A 24,364-nucleotide genomic window follows, 5' to 3' on the forward strand; every position below is an offset into this window, starting at 1 on the left:
ACACCAGAAGAGACAGTAAATTCTAAAGAAGCAGATTTCAGTTTGATGAAAGAAAAACTTTCTAATAATGAGCTCTCCAAAATTGGAAAGACTCCTTTGGGAAGTGCTTGGTTTCCCATCACTGGAGATTTTCAAGTTGAGATTGAATGAGCACTTGATTGGGATATTATAAAGAAAATTCTTTTTCAGTTATGAGTGGCCTAGATGACCTGGGACATAGTGTTCTTGGAGTCAGAAGACCTAGGCTGTCTTGTCTCTACCTTAAAGGCTTGTCCTGTGAAAGTTCATTTGGCCCAGAGGACCAAGGATACCAAATGGAGTATAAGCTCTGGAAAATAACACCATGTTAGAAGGGCTTGTAGAATGGACCTGGTAATGCCCATCATTCAAAAACCAGCCAATATGATCTTAGAAAAATCTCTTCCCTTTCCTTGGCTCCCTTTTTAACCTCATCTATAAGATTAAGGGGACAGTTAAGCAGTTCAGTGGATAGAGTGCCAGACCTGAAGTCACAAGGATCCTCATACACTTAGTAGCTGTATGACCCTGGACAAATCACTTAAACCTATTTGCCTCCTCTGTTAACTCATCTGTCAAATGAACTAGAGAAGGAAATGGCATCCCAAATGTGATTATGAAAAGTCAGACACAGTTGAGCAACAACCTAAGGTTATCAAGGATTATACTATCTGACAACTCTCTCATCCCTTACTCTTAAAATCCATGGTCCAATGAGGACTCTGAGAATCCTGAAGTTCCAGATTCTGAGATCCTGCAATCTCCAAGTTATAAATTCTACATAGAACAAGGCTTCTGCTCTCAAAGGGCTTAAAGTGATATGAACCACCAACATAATTAACTCATAATGAGCGTCCTCTAGCCATAGCTCATCCTTGAATCATTTCCTCACCTTCTATTATTTGATCCTCATAATAAATCTGGCAAGAAGGTAATGCAATTATTATTGATCCCGTTTAACCTATGAAGAAACTGAGGGTTCTTGAGGTAAAATGATTTGGGAAAACACAGAATTTGGATCAAATGGGATCAACATGGATGGATCATGGATCAAAATTCTGCCTCTTCTTACCATCCATTTGTGACCTTGAGAAAGCCATTAACAGTTTGGGGCATCAATTTTCTCATAAGAAATTGAGCAGGTTGGACTAGATGACCTAAAAGAATCATCTTCCAATTTTAAATCCATTGATTTTACTAAAATTGCACAGCTAATGTGTAAATCAGGACTCCTGATCCAGTGCCCTTTCTTTTATATCCACACCGATACTTCTATACCATGTTACAGGAGGGCACAAAAGCAGGTGAAGATGAAGGAAGCAGGGAAGATGAAAGTGAAAGAAGATGTCATCAAGATATACCTTTTGACCAGAGTTGTAAAGGAGAAGTAGAATTTTAATAGGCACAAGAGAGAAAATAGAGTCTTCAGTGTCCTCTAATCTTGCAGATTCTAATGTTCTCTCCCCAGGAGAGAAAGGAAAAGAGATATTGTGGCCAAACATTCATCAAATGCATGTGTTAACTCACCAAGATATGTGAATTCTTAAGTCCTTTATTGTTCATTGTAGGGTGAATGTCTTTGCCTTTTATAGAGGAATTTTAGACACTACAGAGAGTGAAGATTGCTGTAATGGATGCTGGGCTCAGAGTGAAGAAGACCTTGATTCAGGTACTACCTCTGACAAATACTCTGTGTCTGTGTGTGTGTGTGTGTGTGTGTGTGTGTGTGTGTGTGTGTGTGTGTGGTGCTGGGTAAGTCATCATACAATCTCTCAGCACCTCTAAGACTAGAAATTGCAGAGATGCAAAAGTGCATTGGTAAAGGGAGCTTTTTCCTGCAAGCTCTCTACACTTAAGAAATCACAAATCTAGTTGTTGGTTCTTCAAAGAGGAAGGGAAAACAAATAGCATTAGAGGCTATGACCAAATTTAAGGGGTCCCAAAATTCCATTATATACTTCAAGTTGCATTCAAAATAACAATAAGTCATGGCATCACTCATTGTGACCATGACATCTCAGGAACATGTACATGCATATTTGATACTTCTGTGTTCTACATATACTATTTGTATATGCTCTCCCAAAAGTCTGTTCTCATGCCTCAACATGACATGAAGGTAGTTTTGAGTTATTGATGGCCTTGCCAATGGACCAGAGAAATCCTTCCAAGTTAGATGAGTTTATATAATAGATCGAGTGACATCCATCACTGGAGGAACAGGCTACTTAAGGTCAAAGAGGTTCATCATTATAGGTCACAGGCTATGGAATTTTCCAGCCTCTACAATCCTCAGACTTTCTATTAAGTCAAAATGTGCCTACTACCTGCATGGAGGAAGTTCCCTCATTGATTAAATCACAGGTCATTGAAAAAGGAAGTAATTATATGCATGTTTTGTTATGTTGTGTGCATATACAACAATAATAATTCCCAATATTTATATGACTTTTACCATGTGCCAGATACTGAGTTAAGTGCTTTACAATTATGATAAATATTTTGAAAGAGATATTTCCTGGCTACAGGTTTAGAAGAGATAGTAGGCATCTTTTTCCTTCTCCCTTGCCTCTCTTCTAACACTTTACCCCAACACCTCTTTTCTTTCCAGGAACTCAGTCTTTTATCATCTTGACATTTCCTTTGATCACCAACTTTCTCATCTCCCCACCCCACCCCCATTTAGTGATCATCCTGTCACTTCTGAGGCAAGCAATCCACAGGCTCATGGACTCCTTCAGGCTTCCCAGCACCCAATATAAACAGGTTACAATTGAAGGAAGAAGGAAGCATCTATTAAAGGAAGAGGATTTGGAAGGTGAGAAAGGGAAGGAATGACTCCCTTATGGAAATATGAGAACGTGCTGGTGGAACTCAGAGGTCTTCAACTTTGGGTCTTGTTGGCAGATATGGGTTTGAGGAGCAAAGGAATTACAGCAGTTGGTAAGTTTTAACTTGTGTGAATGGCAATATGTTCATACAATGATTAAATAGGAATAACCACCAATGCTGACCTGATTATAGCTACTGAAGAGCTAATAAAGAGGGGAAAACTTTTACAATATGATTTGACTGCACAAAATAATGCTAATTATAGTCATTTATGGATACATCACAATAATTATATAGGAAGATAAAATAGGTATCAAATTAATTGTGTTCTAAGTTTTGATTACAATTGTAGTAACTTCACACATAGAGTCTTCAGATTTTGTTCTTAGTACAGCATAATCACCTCTTCACAATTTAAAATCACAGAATTTCAGATTTAGGAAAGAATTCAAGAGACTATCTGGTCAAACACATAGCTGAGCAAGAAAACTCTCTATCACAGACCCAAGAAGTGGTTATTCTGCTATCATTTAACTTCTAATGAGGGGAAAGCCATTAAACTTATGCATAATTGAAATGGTTAGCTATTCCCAATATCAGGTCTAAATGTATTTTCTTTTTTTGGCAACATTCACCCTTTTTCCCTAGTGCTGCTATCTGGGTTCAAGTAGAATATTTCATCCATCCTGAGAAGTGAGCCTATACCTTCTTTGACTCTTCTCTTTGCTCTGAATTTTATTTTAAATTACTTCTTTTACTTATGTATTTATCTATTATGTTTTCATATTTAGGGTACTAAAATATTTTTATTTTATTTTATTTATTTTATTAAAAAATAGAGGAAAGAGTAGAGCACATCATCTTAACACTTCAACACATTCTGAGCCATAATACTCAAACATTATTCTTGTTTGACTATGCCATGCTTTTTGTACCCATTTTTGTTACGTACTTGGTACAAGTTAAATAACATCATAAATGCAGTAGCTGACCTTGATGCTGTGTTTGTCCTCATAAAAGGAGTTTGACAATATGATTGAAAACATCATACTAAAAAGCATGGGGACAAGCACATAGCCTTGCTTCACACCATTGATGACTGGGAGTATTGTCTATTATCCAGACCCTGTGCAAGCATTTGTCATGAAGATGATGAACTTCTCCAGGCAACCAAATTTTGCCATAATTTTCCACAAGCCTCATAACTGACTGTGTCAAAGGCCTTTTAGATCTATGAATATTGTGCACAGATCTCTATATGGGTCTTGGCATTTTTTCTGATGTTGTCTGGCAGCAAATATCTGACTGTTACTCAGCCTTTTCTGAAACCACACTGGCTCTCAAGTAGATGACCATTCTCCGGGTAAAAGATCAGTCTATTAGGAAGACTCTGGCAAGAATCCTGGCAGCAGTGACAGAGAGAGAGAGAGAGAGAGAGAGAGAGAGAGAGAGAGAGAGAGAGAGAGAGAGAGCTCAGTGACTGTCACAGGAGAACCTATTTCTCTTTCCTTTACAGAAATGGATGATAATGGAGATATCCTTGAACTCTTGGGAAATAACTTTCTCTTGTCATATAATCCTGAATATTTCAGCCAGCTTTTGTATGAGCAATGGATCCCCTGTCTTGTAAATCTTGAATGCAATTAGCACCAAGTGATTTGCCACCCAAGAAGAGCCAAATGACATTCAAAATTTCCTCTTCAGTTGGAAGATCAGCTAGAGAGAAATTAACTTCAATCTGAGGTATACGGTCAATGACTTCAGAATTGATTGATGACAGTCTGTTGAGAACACTATGGAAGTATTTAGCCCATGTCTCCAGGATCAAATATTAATCATTAATCAATGTGGCTCCAACAGCACTGAGTAATTGAGATACACCATAAGTCTCTGACCCATAAATAATCTTCAGGGCATCATAAAAACACTTTGGATTGTTACTATCAGCATAAAACTATTTCATCTGCCTTCTTACTAAGCCAAGAATCCTGCAGCTCTCTTAAGTTTCACTTGCACTTGCCTTTTGATGGAGTTAAATTGTGCCTTCTTAGAGACTGAAAACTATCCTGTTGGTAAAACCTGTGAAGTTAATCATTTTTCCTTTAGCAGTATCTGAATTGTCCCATTATTTTCATCAAGCTAATCTTGATATTTTCAAGTGTTCTGGCCCAGATGAACTATTGTTAACTGTATGTTGGTTCAACTTTCCTTCTAAGTTAACAACAAATTTTTCTTGCTTGGAGAACTGCTCTAATTTGTTGACATCAAGTTTTCTGATAGTCATCTTACCTTGGGTCCTACCACTTTTGTTTACTACAAATGTTTAGCTTGGAGAGAATAAGTCTATGATCAGTCCAGAACTCTGCACAACACATCACCTTCATCATTTTCATATCCTGTCTGTCTCTGAAAATGATACAGTCTTTTAAATGCCAGTGTTTGCTATGAGTGTGCATCCATGACGTTTTATTACAATTAGGTAGCTTGAAGACAATGTTGGTGATAAGATCATGAGACACACAAGTCTTTAGTAGTATATGACCATTGCTGTTGCTGTTTCTGGTTCTCTTCCTCCCAAGGACTCCCTGCCACGTCTTGCAGTTTGTGCCTGCTCTGGCATTAAGGTCACCCAGAATTATAAGCATGTCCTCTTTCAGCATATTGATGATGAAGGGCTCCAGGTCTTCATAAAATTTTTCTTTGACCTCAACAAGGTTCATTGAGGTGGGAACATAAGCACTAACAATGATGGCTTTCTTGTAAGTGGCAATAAATTTGTCAACTTTTAGTAGACATGCAAATTTATTGACTAGATTACTTTTGATAGCAAAACTTAAGCTAACTTCATTGTGCTCCCCATTACTGTTCCCTCTCCAGAAAAATGTATACCCAACTCTGACTTTGATTTAATACCTACTAAGTTCTCTTATAATAAGAGTTTTTCATCTTTCAAGTTTACTGGAATTCTTGATGTCCCTAAACGTGTGAATATTCCATGTACCAATAGTGAGTGAAATCATCTTGCAAAATTTTTTGTAAATTTGTTTTTGTTTCAACCACAAAGTAGGATCCCCCTGTACTATGATAAGCAAACCATAGCTGGATGAAGCAGACAATTTTTAGGGCAACTTTTCTAGCCCCTTTTCCCCTATAGCCAGGAAATGAGCTATGTGGTCCTTCTAAAAAAGCTATTCAGAAACTCAGGGGACTGCCAAATCCCAGTACTGCTTCAGTTCAGTGAGAAGACAACCCTTTGATCTAGGTCACCTGTGTATTAAGTTGTGAATACAATTCTAAGTTTATCTGCTTCTGCTTCCTCATCATTTGCCCATTGCTCAGGACTTTGAGGTGGGTTAAAAAAAATGGTAAAATAATATGGGTGGGGTCTTTTGACTCATGCATAAATTATATTTAAGTGAAGCAGAGTTGTGCAAAACCTCACTCTCAAATGCAAATTAAAGCATCTCTGAGGTACCATCTCATACCTCTCAGACTGGCCAATAGGACCAGAAAGGAAAATGATCAATGTTGGAAGGGATGTGGGAAATCTGGGACACTAATACATTGTTGGTGGAGCTGTGGACTCATCCAGTCTTTTTGGAGAGCAATTTGGATTATGTCCAAAGGGCAAAAAAAATGTGCAATCTAGCAATACCACTACTAAGAGGAATTTCTTATCCCCTACATATACATACATATGCATGTGCATATGCATACTTATCCTGAATAAAAGAACACTCATGGGCATAGGGGGTAGATTTCTTCAAATATTTTTAAGGCTAATATTTAGAAGGGGGACTAGATTGTGCCATCTGTCCTTAAAGAGTACACTAGGAATGATGATTTGAAAAACATGGAAATTTAGGCTCAATTTCAGGAAAAATTTCCTAACAATAAAAACTTCCCTGAAAGGAATGGGTTGCCTAGAGAGAAAGTGGGGTCCCCATACTTGGAGCTCTTCAAATAGAGATCAGGTGTCATTGTCAGGTATGTCATTGAAGGAATTCTTTTGTAGATGGAACCCAACTACAGGAAGGGATGGTTTGTTTAAAAAAATCAGGTTGCAGTCAAATTAGTAATGAGCCTCTCCAAATTTAATGAAACTAGTCTTCAAATGACAGACAAATGATCTATTACTAGGTTCCTACTCAAAGCATTCTAAGTTTAGTAGCCTCTGCTAGAGCTTACATTCCTCCAGCAAAACCTCTAGAGGACTCAGGGTCACTTCTATATGAAAATGAATAAACAATAAAAATAATACTTTACAGGTATATTCCTATTATAAAGCATTTTCACATATAGAATCTCACTTGTTCCTCATAACACCTATTTTTCTGGGAGGCAAGGGTATCTCTATACTGTAAGGAAACTGAGGATCCTGGAGGTGAAGTGACTTGCCTAAAGTTATGTATTATTAATTGGTAGATCTAGTTAATGCACTGATCCTGGGTCTCTTGGGTCCACATTTGGTGCTCTCTTCACCATTATAGGCTGATTCTCCCTAGAAATTAGCCTGAGCCAACTGCTCCCATTACTCAAACAATGGATCCAAGAAGGCATCTAGGGTTGGGTGTCTGTCTACATGCAAATAAAGCCCTGCTAATTGAAAAGACAAATCTAAAACAATCGCCCCCCCCCCCCAAAAAAAAAACCAAAACAGTGTTTTCTTAATCATGGTTTTCAACAGTAGCAGAAGCAGAAGTTCCCTATACAGTCTAATGACCTTTCTGTTCACCACCCAGGAAACTTTCTAGCCAGTGTCAAGGTCAAACACAATACCCTACTTATTTTAGGTTGCTTTAAATAGATCAAAGGCAGGAAATATGAAATAACTGTGACTGTGAATGTCCCCATTTGTTCACCTTCCCAACCTAGTAGTCATTTAGGGGCATTATTTAGAAAATATTTCCTGGGCCAACCTGGTTAGATTTGCTGAAACATGGAAAGGTTTGTGCAGATGTCAAGCAGTGAGGCTGCTTTATCGAAAAGACTCTTGATATAGTGAACAAAAGCTTAGGAAATACAGTCAAATCCCCAGAGGAATGTTAGACATCACTCTGTTCACACTAAAATATCCAATTTATGGTCTATATTGAATCCTATGTCTATAATTTACTGCCCTAACTACTAAAGAGGTGTGTTTTTTATACAAACTGATTTCAATGCATTTTATTATTTTCCTTGCCTGTGTCAAAGAAGTAATAACAAATATTGCTGAAAAACCAAAAGACAATGTAAATGAATACAATAATATTAAGTAGCATTTTAAGATTGCAAGGCTCTTTACCTGTATTATTTACCTGTATTATTTCATTTAAGCTTCACAACAAACTGGTTAAAGAATTGCAAATGGTTTTATTATCCCCATTTTATAGATAAGGAAACTGAAGAGCAGAGAACTTAAGAAGTCTGCCCATGGACAAACAGTATCAGAGACAGGATTGGAAACCAGATCTCTCCTCATTTCAGGTCCAGCAGTCTTTCCACCACCATCATAGTGCCTCTCCTTTCAGTCACATCTTCAATCCAACAAGCATTTGCTGAGTGTTCTCCATATGTTTCATTCTAAAGATGGGGGTAAAAAGGAGATATAAAAGATTTGGAGTAGGGAAAAATCTTCAAGGTCATCTACTTCAACTCTAATTCTATAGATAAGGAAACCAAGATTCAGAGAGCCTAAATTACTTTGTCTAACATCACACAAGTCACAGGCTACAGAGGCAGGCCTTGAACCCAGATCCACTGACTCCAGATAGGTATTTACTACATTTTTGGGGAAGTCACCAAACAAACATTTATAGCACGTATAGGTTGCTTTTAGCTCATTCTCGCAACATATATTACACTGGCATGCCATCTCCCTATATTGTGCCCACTGTTCTCCTCCCACAAGATTCCAGGGGTAACCCTGAGGGGCCCTTGAGTTCTTATAATACAGTCACAAATCCCTATCAGTATGTTTTTCTCCAATATCATTTATCACTTGCCAGTGATTACCACCCCAATGCCAATTAGCCAGTTAATCTTTCCTCAGTACCAATTAAATAATACCACTTAATTTTTTACAAATGATTATTTACTGAGAAGATATAGTAAAATCCAAAGCACAAAAACCTCCAATACTCAGGTTTCAGTCTCTTCAACCACTTTAAATCCCTAGAGAGAATGGATTCAAACTTTTAGTAATTAAAAACAAAACAAAAGGGGAGCAGTTAGGTGACTCAATGTATGGACCCCCGGTCCTGGAGTCAGGAGCACCTGAGTTCAGACCTCAGACACCTGATACTTACAAGTGAGGTGCTCTTGGACAAGTCACCTAACCTCATTGCCTTGCCAAAAAAAAATAGTAATTGCTCCAGATATTCCCCCCATCAAGTTCACTTCTGAAGGTGGCATAGCTAATGGAAGAGGCCCTTTTTTACGTGTAGTGTAAGTCTGTTAATATACAATTAGGATGAGTCAAACAGGTTGTTCCTCATCTCAGATGCTCTAATTACTGGCAAACTCTTTTATGTACTCCAGAGCATCTAGTTCAACAGTCAAAAAAAACTTCTCTGTCATCATGTAAGTTGACAGGAAAGAAAAGATTCCTGCACATATCCTGAATCAAGAGCAGAACCCTTCCATTATATATCCTTTATTGGCTTTGTTCAATTATGTATGAACTGTTGATACCGTTAGGAGTTTTCTTGGCAAAGACATGGGAGTGGTTTGCCATTTCCTTCTCCAGATTACTTTGCAAATAAAAAAAACTGAGGCAAAGAGGGCTCAATGACTTGCCCAGGATGACACAGGTAGCAAGTGTCTGAGGACAGATTTGAACTCGGGACTTCCTGACTTCAAGCTGGCACTCTATCCACTATGCCACCTATCTGTCCCTAGACATTCTTAGAAGCAGACTAACCAAGCCTCCATATGGATTGATACCAGAAAGATAATATTACTCATGCTTTGAGATCTGGCATCAAATAGCTCAGAAGCACCAGTCTTAAAAAAAAGTGGAGATGCAACTAGCAATTCATCTTGTGGTTTAATACATATGTACTAAAAAAACATTTAGAGTCAAGAAAACCTGAGTTTTTGAATTAGGGCTCTACTACTTCCTACATCTACAACCTTGAACAAATCACTTACTTAAAACTCTCTTAACCATAAGATACACAAAAGTGCTGTCTCTGGAGTTAGAGGGCTTAAATTCAAATTCTGCCTGTAATTCTTACTATCTTGAAATTTGGGGGATCACACCATCTCTTAGTTTCCTCATCTATAAAATAAGAAATTTGGACTATATGATAGATCATCTAGATCCAAATTCTATCAGTCTGACTTCAAGAAGCCTCAATTTTGTCACTATGAATGCTTCTTCCACTGGCATAACTCACAACTCCTCCATCCTTTAGTAGAATGTGACCTCCTTGAGGACAAGGAATAATATTTCATTTCTGTCTATTTGTTCCCATGACCTAGTATCATGACTTGCACATAGAAGACATTTAATAAACATTAATTGAATTAAATTAGACAGTAAATGGACTTGATAGATTGATGTGGCTGGAAAAAAATAGTAATATTAGTAGCCAACTTTCTGGGGATAGGTTGTTAGACCAGATCTTCATGAAGCTTATAACCTGAACTATATTGAAGTCATTGTAGCTCCATAGGACCAGCTAAAGTTTGTGTTCTACTGGCATAACCCTGAAGAGCCCAGGGCTGCCACCTCACCACGATAAGACAGAGGAAGAGAAGGAAGGATTAAATGAAAGAACAATTCTTAAAAATAGGAAAAAATTTCACTGCTAAACTTCTGTGCTTTATGTTTCAAATCATCTCCACCCACTCACCTCTTAAACTCCTACAATTTAACTCCAGTCCCTATCTTTCTACCTAAGCTTTTCCCTCACTTTTCATCCACTTTGACCTTTCTCTATAACATCTGATCTAAGCCTAGGTTTCAGTAAGGGAAGTAATAGTACAAATTTTATTATCCCCATTCATATGAAAAAATTGAAGCCATGATTTTATCCATGATCATATATCCAGGCCTGAAGACCAAGCCTTTGCCAGTGAAGTAAATCAATCTTAAATCAGCTCAAATTACCTATTTCTACATACAACTTCAGTGATTCCAGCTATTGACTAGGTCTGATCAATTTGCATCAATTTTGCATGTACTTAAAAATGTATTTGTTCCTTCCTTTTTTCTTTACCAACCTGAATGTAAAGTTCAAGAGAAGAACATCTCAGGGGCAGCTAGGTGGCATAGTGGATAAAGCACCAGCCTTGGAGTCAAGAGTACCTGGGTTCAAATCCAGTCTCAGACACTTAATAATTACCTAGCTGTGTGGCCTTGAGCAAGCCACTTAACCCCATTTGCCTTGCAAAAAAAAAAATCTAAAAAAAAAAAGAGAGAGAAGAACATCTCCAGTCGTCCTAATCCATATCTGGCCACTGATTCCAGATGGTTCTGGAGGAGAAAGAGAGGTGACTTAGCACAACACCCCCTCACTTATTTCAATTCTCTTGCTTGTCATGGTATCTTTGAGGACAAGTAACAGCAATAAATTCCTAGAGGACAGAGACTAAATTTTGTCTTTATATTCCCAGAACCTTGAATAGTCCTTGCACATAGTATAAATGATTTTTGATTGAGTGTTTATTATTTGAAAAATTCTGCATTCCTTTGGTGAAGTCATTGTCCCCAGAAGGCTACAACACCAACAGCATTAACAACAACCAAAAAAACACCCTTCATACTTAGTGAAACAAATACTTAGTGAAAATAAATGTGTTATCATAAAAGAGCAATGTTAGATCATCCTTTCCTGTTAAAATTAATTTAGAAAGAATGAAATAATAATAATAATGCCTCTTTGGAACCTTAAGATTTACAAAGTGCTTTCTTAGAAACAGCCCTGAGAGGTATGTAGTATACATATTATTATTATTATTATTATTCTCATTTGTTACATGAAGAACCTAGTCCTCATAGAGGTTAAATAGTTTGGCCACGGCCACATATCTAGTACCTGATTTCAGGCAAACACAAAACTTGACTCAGCATCCTTTCAGTTGTTTGGGTTTTTATTGGTGAGAGAAGATGGAAGGCAAGAAAGATCTGAATTTGAACTCCTGAGAAGCAAGATTGGTTGAATAACCAGGGAACAGAATGTGGGCAGAAGGAGAAGGGCAGGAGGCACTTTATATGACTGACTTTCATGAATTACATCCTTTCCTTCCTCCAACAGGAACTGATGTCTCTCAGAAGTCATCACTCCCTCCTCTAGGCTCTCAGAACACCTGTTTGTACACCCACTCTTTGGCATTATTTATATTTCATTTCATTTTGTAGTTATTTTGGGAGAATCCCTACCCTCCTAAAAGCTCAGTAGAAGAGATTAGACAGTACACAAACAACTATAATACAAAATGAAATGTGAGAAGTAGTTCTGTGATTCCATCAGAGGAGATCTATTATTTTCAGCTATTACAGAATCACTGTTTTTACAGTCAGTCCACCCAAAACCCATCAGACAGAAATTCTTTTTCCAGGAGGGTTCAATCTGTATTAAATGAAAATCAGAAAAGGGAGAGGATAAAAGAACTCTAGCCTGGACTTTTGGAAGAAGAGACAAAGTGGGAGCAACAGAGTAGCAGAGTCTAAGGCTAAAGTCAAACTTAGAATCATGGGAATGTTAGTATCATAGAGTTGTAAAGGACCTTTAAAGATAATTGAACCAACCCAATGCCTGCTACACAAACCCTTTCTCTAACATCTTTGACTAGAGATCATCAGAGCCATAAATAGGAAATTTCACAACCCGGGAAAAGTAGTAGAAAATTCACCCTCAGCTGAGCAGAGAATCTGGGGGAAGGAAATAGATTGGCATAGAAGAACATCCCTCATAAATTTTTACATATACATATACATGATGTATATGTATATGTAATGCATATGTATATGTAATTTACATTATATATTATATTTATATAATTTATATTTTATAGTCATATAATTTATATTTTAATAATTTCATTTTATGTGTTTGCATTTTTCTATTTTAGACATATACATGTGTACACATATAGATACATGTCTATTGCATGTGTGAAGAAATACATATTCCTGTCTATAAATTGTGTCACGTGTGCCACATGTATGTGTGTGTATATTTCCTGTTTGTATTTCTGTGTATATACAGAGATGTATATTGCATGAACATGTGTAGTATATATTGTATGTAATCTTGTATATATTATTACCTAAAGATATTTCATATTATAAAACACAAAATGCTTCATAAATACTATCATTTGATCCTTACAGTAACCCTAAAAGACAGGTGCTACTATTAGTCACAATTTATATATGAGAAAATTGAGTTTCAAAAAGGTTAGATACTTTCCCAGAGTCACCATAGCCAGAAAGTATCTAAGGTAATATTTGAATTTGGGTTTATCTGATTCAATGTTCATCACCCTATTCACTAAGTCACATTGCAAGCACATACACGTGGTTATATATTTTATATATGTTTGCAAGTATGTGTGTATGTGAATAACTGTGAATATGTCTATCTGTTTATCTCTTTTTAACAGACAGTTATTTTATTCAACAGTGAATTAAAAAAAGAGAAAAAAGTACAGTAGTCTTCCTTTGGGAAATTGCAAAGTTCTTTTACTAAATTGAGCTTCTTCCCAAAATCAAGGTCCATCTTTCATATACTTGCAATATCCTAGTGTTCTGGTATAACTACAAGTCATAGAACACTAATCTAACTCTGAAGAAAAGTATCACCCAAAGGACAAAGGGGAGATAGGTACATATAGGGGGAGAATGAGCAGACTAAAACATATGATAGGTGAGGCCTAGCATGGAAGAGTTAGAGTAGAGATGGTTAAGAAATATAGAGACTAAAAAAAAATGGACTAATCATATAGAAAACTGTGAGATAATAGCAACAATGACAACAACAGAAAACATACTTCAAACTTAGTGAATATCCTCACAATGGTGGTGAGAGAATGTATCAGAAAGCCCCTTATAACTGACAGATTAAGGACAAGATGGGGATCACATAGAATGGGCATATATAGAAGGGTTACAATTTGGACCAATGAAGGAATAATTGTTTGACCATTTTGATGGAAGAACTCCAATAAAATGGAATCTACTTCTTGAGAGGCAGTCCAACTCCCATAAGCAAAAATGAATAGTGATATCAAGCCTCAGTGATCCCCAAAGATGAGAACAAGAAGTGATAGGATTTTTAAAGGTCAAATAATCACCTGTTGAACTTGAATCCCAATTTAATTCCCTCCCCAAGAAGAATGAAAGAAGATATACCCTCCCTCACCCCATCGCCTCTTCCAATGAAAATTCTGCCATCATCCCAGAGAAATCCTCTCCTCTTTTTCATCTCAACTATCAAGCCCACTCTCTCATAGATGATTAAGCCCTTACTCAGTTATATTCAAAACTCTTTGACTCCAACAGGTTCACATAAGATAAAGTCTCAGTCTGATTAGTTTCTAATCAACCAGGTGAGGGATATGAAGAAGAGCATAACTAGAGTTGCCTGAGTTCTCTCCTCACCTAGTACCATCGAATTCTGTTTTAACTAATAATCCCTGTTAATTACTTTACAAACCCTATTTCTTTACTACTGAAAGATTGGACTCTGTCAGTGTCCTCCAAATTCAGTGCCCTTTAAATTGGGTACCAGGGGAAAAGTTCTGGTTTCTCCACTCTAATTTTGATTCCAGTTTTAAATCTCTGAAAACCTCCAATGACCGAGAGCACAGCTTATCAGAAGCAAATCTGGTTGTTGGACCTAGAGGCAGCAACAACACCAGCAGTATTCAGCACCTAAGACACTAGATATGTGGTCAGAAATATAGTACAGGAGACCCTATGCTGGCACTGGTACAATCATTTGGTAGTTCTTATACCAGTTATCTAGTTTCAGGTCACAATTCCAAGGAGAGAAAGAGTTGTAGTCTGAGACCATAAAGGAGTAAAGGCCCTACTTGGATAAGGACCAGAACATAGACCAAGAGGATAATCAGAAGACTCCCTGAATCACAATATCCTGGAGTAACTGAAACCCATAGTCCAAACAGCCACAGAACCTCAAGGTGGCTATCCACTCCTACCACCATCACCCAATTCCTCTCCCCAGAGCTGAACAGAACTCAACTCTAAAATAAAGTCCAAATGGAAGAAATAGACTGGAAAAATTAGCAAACAACAAAAACTCTACTATAAAAAGTTTCTAGGGTGACAGGGAAACTCAAAACACATTCAAGAAGACAATGGCATGAAAATATATATAAGAAAAGAATCAAAGGAAAAGTGCAGATAGAACACAAGTCTAAAATTCCTAGAAGAGCTAAAGAAAGCAATTTTTAAAAAAGAGAAAAAAAATGATTTTAAAAATCAAACAGGTCAAAGCCAAGATGGCAGAATAAAGGTAGGGATTCCTTCAAGTTTCCCTAGAGTGACTTGCCTCCAAATTCCTTTAAATAATGATTCTAACCAAATTCTAGAGTAGCAGAACCCACAAAAAGACTGAAACAATTTTCCAGCCAAAAACAACCTAGAAAATCCACAGGGTTCTAGAGTTAGAAAGGTCCCACAGCACAGCCTAGGCCACACTGAAGCAACCAGCTCCAGTCATTTAGGAACAGGTCATGGGGCACCTGGGTACACAGCATTGTGGTGGTGATTTCCAGAACTCTCAGCCCAGGTATTTTCAAAGATAACTGGGAAAGTCATCAGGAAAACTCTGCCATGCCAGAGTGAGAGGGAAGCCCAGTTCAGCTCAGGCCTCAGAGCCCCAGGGGACCAGAGGATCAGGGGAGCCACTCTGAAGAGAGTCACCTAGCAGCTGCTTCCAGAGCACTCAACCCATGGAAGGTAAGGGAGTCAGGGGAGACTGCAGAGAGCTCTGCTATCCCTGAGACAGGACTCTGTTGCTTTGTCCATACTCAGATCCAGGTCACATACTGGGATGCCAGTCTCAGGAAAAGGAGCAGAAGCCTAACAAAGTTCACTGCCTGCACTGAAGCAGGGACCCTCCTCAAAGTTCAAGGGCAGAGAGGAGTGCTTGGTGGTCATCCAAAGGCCAGAAGAACAGTCAGAGCCTCTCATAAGATCTTGGAGGAATTGAGAACTTGTAGGTCCAGGGAGGTATCTCTGAAAACCACTGCAAAAACCCTCAAAAGCTTGGAACAATGCATCCTCCACCCTGGAAGCAGAGCCCCACCTTAACAAAGAGCTAAAATCCACTCATAGGCTCGGGAAATGAGCAAACACCAGAAGGAAAAAAGCCAACCATAGACAATTACTTTGGTCCCATGGAGGATTAAAATACACAGCCAGAATATAATGAAGTAATAGCTTCCAAATCCAAAGCCTCAAAGAAAAATATTAATTGGTCTTAGACCAATTTTCAAAAAAGATTTTGAAAATCAAGTAAAGGAGGTAGACAAAAAATTAGAAAGAGAAATAAGAGTGATGCTGTAAAATCATGCAAACTAGGTCAGCACCTTGGTGAAGAAAATAATATCTTAAAAATTAGTTTGGGTCAAATGGAAAAGCAGGCCAAAAGGTCGATGAGGAGAAGAATGCCTTAAAAAAAAGCAGAATTGGCCAAATGGAAAAGGAAATACAAAAACTCTCTAAAGAAAATAATTCCTTAAAATGTAGTAGGGACCTAAGGGAAGCTGGTGACTTTGTGAGAAATCAAGAAATAAATAAAACAAAATCAAAAGAATGGAAAACTAAAAGAAAATGTAAAATATCTCAGTGGAAAAACAACTAATCTGGAAAACTGGTCCACCTTTACACTGACTCTCCTCCCTAATTTCTTATATCTCAAACATACATTTAGAAGTAGACAGGACCTCAAAAGCCATATAATACAGTCCCTCATTTTAAATATGAGGGAGGTAGAGTGACTTGCCTAAAGTAACATGGTAAATTGTCAGAAAAAGGATTTAAATCCAAGTCCTCAGGAAACTAATCAATGTTCTTCCACTATACCACTCGGCATTCCAAGGCCTCAATGAGCACAGAGGCAGCACTAAGTTCTTAGGTTATATCAAAGGAGAAAAAACTCTATTGTCTCTTTATTTCAATACTGGGAAGATCTTGATCATGGTTTCAACCAAAAAGTATGTCTTTGCTGAAGACCAAACTGGCTAAGTATGGAAATATACTAATAGTTGAGACCCTTGGTGATGAATATTTTGGTCCTGACAAACATTGAGCCCTGAAAAATACAAATGACTCCTATTAATAGGTGACTCCTTTCTACTTCTTCAATCTATTGGACTAATGGTTTAAAAAAAACTGTTGTGTTTTGCATAGCTTCACATATATGTGATATCATATTTCTTGCCTTCTGTATAGGTGGGGTGGGGTGAAAAGGAAAGAGAGAATTTAAAACTCAAAAAAAAAATGTAATGAATATTAAAAAACAAAAAGACCCTGAAGGATAATGAGTAAAGTCTTAACAGCAATCTGGTATAGTTCTTCTATTTCCACAATGATAGTAGTAGAATGACCAAAAAGGGAACAGGGGATATTCAGAATGACAAAGGTTTCTTTTAGATTATCTATAAACTGGAAAAATACAATTCATTTGTGCAAAATAATCTAATATTTATAAAAGTTTTACTTTACATAACAATAGCTATATAACAATAGCATTTTATGTAGTACCTTAAGGTCTGCAAAGTGATTTATGAATGTTGTCATATTTGATTTGGGGGTGTAGAGGGTGTTCAAGTAAGACTAGTATCTTTAGTGTGAGGGTTGTGCAGCACTTTTCAGGGCTTCTTTCCACCTTTGAGTTCCACCTGAGCCACCTCTCACCTGTGGTTCCAAGAAGATATAGCATGCATGATGGCCACACCCCGGTAAACAGTTTCAGCAGGAGGGCTAAACCAGGTTGAGTATGCAAGGAAATATCAAACTCATCAGTGAGTTGTGGAGAGTGTCTACCACAAACATGTGAAGTCTTCCATTGATGGAATGGATGGATGAGAACACTTCATTCCAATGGCCTTGAAGCCAGCTGAAACAGGTGCTGTGGAGTGCTAAGAGCTTGGTTAGACATCAAAGACACTAAGGTCATCCACTGCATTTAGCGCCATCACAAGTTGTTTTGACTCTGTCTTGCTACACTGAATCATGATGACTTTGGAAGAGAGAGTGAGACAAACAACTTTGTGCAGCTCTATCACCCTTAAATTCAATTTATGCACAAGACAAAAGATATCACCCATACTTTAACATTCCTCAAAGTCCTATGGTGACAAGCAGGTGATGAAGCAGCAAGTGCAAATACATTGGGAGTTGTAGTCACAATCCTGCACATAGGCATCCCAGGCCATAGGTCATTTCTCCACTGAAAGCAGGAGTGAGATTCAGCAGCCCCCTGGTCGACTGAGCAGTCTTTTAAAGGATCACACTGCTCGTGTCTTAATGTGAGGAAGGGGTTAGAAAAGGTGCCCTAAAAATTGTCCACTTACCCAATTCTGGCCTGATTACTGCAACAGACGGGATCCTACACTGCAGTCAAGACAAAAAAATTTGACAAAAACTTCTTCCAAGAAGATTCCACTCACCATGAGTGCATGAAACATGTACACACTCATACACAACACAAGATCCAATAGACTTGAAAGACGAACAACCTTTGTTGAGAAAGAACTCAGCAGGTATCATATCCAAATAGCAGCCCTGAGTGAAACAAGGCTGGAAAAGACCAGTTGACTGGTCAGAGCTGGATATATGATTTTCTGGAGTGACCACAGTAAATGGGAACACTGTGAAGCTGAGGTAGGTTTCGCAATCAAAACTAATCTAGGAGCGGCTAGGTAGCACAGCGAATAGAGCACCAGTCTTGGAGTCAGGAGTACCTGGGTTCAAATCGGACCTCAGACACTTGATAATTACCTATCCAAGTGGCCTTGGGCAAGCCACTCAGCCCCATTGCCTTGAAAAATCTAAAAAAAAAAAAAAAAAAAAAAACCAAAAACCTAATCTAATCAGCCTTCTTGAATACCTACCAAAAAGAGTGAACAATAGGCTCATGTCAATGAGATTATCACTTCCAGGAAAATGCTATGCCACCATCATCAGTACCTAAGCTCCCACCATGATGAATACTGATGAAATTTTAAAGAAAAATTTTATGAAGACCTGGAAATCCTTATCATCAAAGTACCAAAGGATAAGCTCATAATTCTGGGTGACTTTAATGCTAGTGTAGGTTCAGATTACCAGACATGACAGGGAGTCCTTGGGAGGAATGGAGTTAGAAACAGCAACAGCAATGGTCACCTTCTACCAAAGACTTAAATGCAGTAAAACTTCCTGCATGCACCCTCGCAGCAAACATTGGCATCTAATAAATCATGTGATTGTAAGGAGAAGAGACAGGCAGGATATGAAAGTGACAAAGGTAATGTGTGGTGCAGAGTGTTGGACTGATCACAGACTCATCCTCTCTAAGCTAAATATTCACATTCACCCAAAATGGTGGCCCCCAGGCAAATTGACAACAAGAAGAATTAATGTCAAGGGATCAGCAGGAACAACTTGTTGCTAACTTTGAGAGGAAACTAAGCCAATATACACTTGGCAATAGTAGAGCAGGAAAAGAGTGGACAGCTTTCAGAGATTTGATATATAGCCCTGCATTTGCTCATCTGGGCCAGAACATTCACAAACATCAATGAAAATGATGGAGAAATACAGAAGCTGATAAATGAAAAATGAGAACTCCACAAGGTTCACCAGCAGAACTGTTCATCCATTTCTAAGAAGGTAGCATTTAATTCTCTCAAAAGTAAAGTACAAGTGAAGCTTAGAGAAATGCAGGACTCTTGGCTCAGTAAGGAGGCAGATGAAATTTAGTTTTATACAGATAGTAACAAATCAAAGTGCTTTTATGATACCCTGAAGGCTATTTATGGGCCAAAGACTTATGGTGTTACTCAACTACTCAGTGCTGATGGAGTCACATTGATTAATGATAGGGACATGATCCTAGACAGATGGGCTGAACATTTCCATAGTGTTCTTAACAGACTACCATCAATCAATGCAGAAGTCATTGACCATTTACCTCAAGTTAAAGTCAATCAGTCCCTAGCTGAAGTTCCAATTGAAGAAGAGATTTTGAATTCCATTAGACTCCTTTCAAGTGGCAAAGCATCTGGTGCTGATTCTATTCCAACTGATATCTACAAGGCGGGGAGGTCCATTGCTCATCCAAAAGTTGACTGAAATTTTCCAGGTTATATGGCAATAAGAAGTTACCCCCCCCAAAAAAATTCAAGAATACCTCCATTATCCATCTCTTTAAAGGTAAAGGGAGAAGTAGTTAGGTGGCACAGTGGATAGAGCACCAGCCCTGGAATCAAATCCGACCTCAGATATTTAATAATTACCTAGCTGTGTGACCTTGGCCAAGTCACTTAACCCCATTGCCTTGCAAAAACCAATAATAATAATGATAATAATAATAATAATAATAATAATAATAATAATAATAATAATAATAGTAATGGATTGTCCTATAGCAATCAAAGGGATATTTCTCTTTTAGTCATTGCTGGTAAGATTCTTGCCAGAGTTCTTCTCAAAAGATTGATCCTTCATCTGAAAGATAGTCAACTCCCTGAGAGTCAATGTGGCTTCAGAAAGGTCGATATGGTGTTTGCTGACTGACAGTATTTGGGAGACTCCAAAAGAAAGTGTGAGAGAAAAGAGGTACTAGACTAACTACCAAATTGAAGGCCAACAGAGTCGTTGTGCTGACCTCTTTGCTAAATGATTATGAAACTTGGAGAGTCTACCAGCACCATGTCAAGAAACTTAGGAAGATTCTTAAGATCACCTTGCAGGAAAAGATACCAGACATTGTGATACCTCTAGAGCTAATCTGCTTAGCATTCCAACATTCCAACAGAGAGTGCAATTACATTGGGCTGGTCATGTTGTTAGAATGCCAGAAGTACACCTGCCAAAAAGACTACTCTATGGAGAATTCACACAGGGCAAGTGCTCACAAGAGGATCAGAAGTGATACTAGGACACCGTGAAGTTCTCTCTTAAGAAATTGGGGGGGGGGGGGGCTAGGTGGTGCAATGGATAGAGCACCGGCCCTGGAGTCAGGAGTACCTGAGTTCAAATCTGGCCTCAGACACTTAATAATTACCTAGCTGTGTGGCCTTGGGCAAGCCACTTAACCCCATTTGCCTTGCAAAAACCTAAAAAAAAAAAAAAAAAGAATTTTGTAAATGAGGCAGCTAAAGTGACACAGTGGATAGAGCATTGGCCCAGGTGACAGGAGAACCTGAGTTCAAATCCAGTGTCAGACACTTAATAATTGCCTAGCTTTGGCAAGTCATTTAACATCATTGCCTTGCAAAAACAAACAAAAAAGAACTTTGGAATTGATTGTGCAGCATAGGAGACACTAGTACAGGAAGGTGCTGCACTCATTGAGAAGGGAGAATTGAAACAGCTCAAAGGAAATGTGACATACATAAGTTTACAGTACCCACCCCAGATGACCTGTGGTAGAGCATTTTGAGCTTGTATTGGGCTGATCAGTGAAAATCAGACACACTGTAATTTGTCTCAAACATAGTGATATCATTTGGTCTTCTTCAATAACAAAGAACAAGAATCAACTATAACTGTTCCCATTTTACAAATAAAGAAACTAATACTGAGAGAGATTAAGTGAATTTCTCAGATTCATACAGCTAGTTAATATCAAAAGCAAGATTTGAACTCAGATATATTCTTGATTCCAAGCCCAACCCTCTTATCTGCTGCCTCTCAACAAATATATAAGATTTGTAAAGCACTTTATATATGCTATTTTCATTTGATCCTTGAAACAGTCCTGTGAGGTTTATTATCATTACAACCACTTTAGAGGTTTAAACCCTAAGGTTCAGAGAGGTTAAATGATTTATGTATGGACCCACAGCTACTAAATAAGTCTATCTAGGTATTTCTTGACTCCAAGCCCAATGTTCTTTCCATTATACCATGTTGCCAATCCAATGATAACTGCCCTGAAGCTATCTAACATCTTTTACAAAAAGTTCTCATAAGGATTTATGGAAAAACTGAATAAGTTGGGGGGGTTTTTTTAAGTCCAAATGTCTAGCATTTGTAAGAGGAAGGAGAATGGACAGCAGATAATTGGGGGAAAGGTGGTAATGATGCTGTTTCTTGGGTATGAAATGGAACTATAAAGCATTTCTCTTTGGCAAGGAGGAGAGGGGACACATTGCCTGCATTATGAATGATGAGTATCATGTTTTCTCCAATGACATCAGAAGAAAGTGTTACTTACTATGACTGAACACAAAATGACTAAGTACATTCAGCCACTCCCCAGATCTCCAAATGGAAAATAATAATAATAACTCTGCCTATAAGTTAATAGTTAAAGATTTCTAGAGACTTGAAAAATGTGGAAGAACTGGAAAATCAGTCAGAATGGAGTACTAGCACAGATAGATCCTAGACAACATTTCCTCAAAATTATCATCTTTCTGGGTCTTCCTCTTCATTGCTTGGGCTAGTTCTTCTGGTGGTGGGCCAACCATAGAAACAGTGTTAGTTGGAATAATCCCAAGCTGGCCCAGGAAAGACAGGGGAGGGGAGAGGAGCTGAGGCCAGAGAAAAGCTGACTCGGTGACCTCATAGATCTATTCCCTCTCTAATTATGATGATTGTTATGGCTTGATTATTAACCAGCTTCACTGCTAGCATTAAACAGTCATTTATCAAACACAATGACTAATTTCATGTCATAAAAGCCTGGCCCTCAGCAGGCTCTCAACAAAAACAGAAGCAACTCAAATCACCCGTTGTCAGTGTGTGAGGCCAAGGTTCCTGCATCTGCTCAAACATTAAATATGTGAATGGAAAGCGGGAGAGAAGAATAATTATTTAAAAGTACATTTGCTCTTTCCTTTCTAGGATATTTACAATGCATTCAGTTCACTTATTCTTCCTCCGTGTCTTATTATGATATAAGAGAGGGAAAGCCTTCCATGTAGATATGATAGAGGCATGGAAGTGAGATGGCCTTTTGGAGGTTCTACCAAAGAAAATGGTATCTAGTTGGAAGCTGACAAAGTCATTACCAGGAATCCTGGCACAGGGACATGTTCATATGGAAGAGGTAGAATTTGAGATACAAGGACCTATGGAGTTAGAAGCCCAGGGAAATTATGCCTTGATGAGAAGGGTGAGAGGAAAGTAAATTTGAAGGCATTCTCCATGAAAAAAATGATATGGATTCCCAGAACAGTCAGCCCCAGTGGAGTGTAATTGTATTGAGAAAGGCAGAAACCCAACTCCTAGTGAGTCTAATCTGTTGGCTGTTACACACATTAAAAAAAAAAAAAATGATCAACCTCTGGCCTCTCCTAACCCTGGGAACAGGGAAAACAAAGCAGATAAGTGAAAAAGACATGGAACCATAGGAGTCTAAAAAAGAGATGTCATCACTGTGAAAGCATCCTGGCAGCTATGGCCCAGGCAAGGGATTTCTCTGAAGATAAAAAAAAACAGTACATCAGAAGACTGTCACTAAGAGAAAGTATTCACCTATTCACCACATGACCTGAGACAGAATTCTGGTTACACCACCTTAGTTATCACTCTGGAGACTGGAATAAATATGTATATCATTTATGAATGAATTGTGTAAATTCAGAAACACTCATCTCTTGATGTTTGACTATTTGATGGTAAATTCTTTTGACTATGGCAATTCATAAAGCATATCTCTGAAAGCATAAAGGAATTGTGGTCTTCATGGAGGAGGGAATGCACAAAATCACAAAATCACAAAAAATAATAGAGTAAATATATTGTATTCTTATAACAACCTTATGAGGTAGGTATCACATATATTATTATTATTACCATCATACTCCAGACAAAATAATTAAGACCCAGAAAAATGTAATGACCACCCGGGATCTCAGAGGATAAATTTAGCTACCAATAATAAACTCGAGTAGTTTGTGTAAAGAAATCACAGCAAGGCAAATGTTCATCTTCCAAGAGCAAGCCCAGGAAGAAAGTGGATCAGCTCTCTAAGGTGAACCCTAGCCCAAAATCCCACCTTGAATTTCAACCTTACTTGTTTTCTACTAGGCTTTGGCAATTTCTTCTGTTTCTTTACAATTGGCACAAATCCATATCTTTAGGAATTCTTATTTCCCTTCCAATTCTCCTAGTTTAAGAATGGTCTGACAGAAATCTCACTGAGCAGGACCTGCCAGGGATGACCAATATATTCTCTTCTCTTGTCATCCTATCATCACATACATCTTCAATTGGATGTAGTAATAATCTTTCTAGTCATCAAGCTCTCACACTCATTCTCCTGGTCCAAAGTCAGTGGATTGGGGTTTTGGATTCTCTTGCCCTCCTTCTACCTGATATTGACATTGGACTCAC

Source organism: Macrotis lagotis, chromosome 1 (genome assembly GCF_037893015.1).
Source record: "Macrotis lagotis isolate mMagLag1 chromosome 1, bilby.v1.9.chrom.fasta, whole genome shotgun sequence".
In the NCBI taxonomy this organism is placed as follows: domain Eukaryota; kingdom Metazoa; phylum Chordata; class Mammalia; order Peramelemorphia; family Peramelidae; genus Macrotis; species Macrotis lagotis.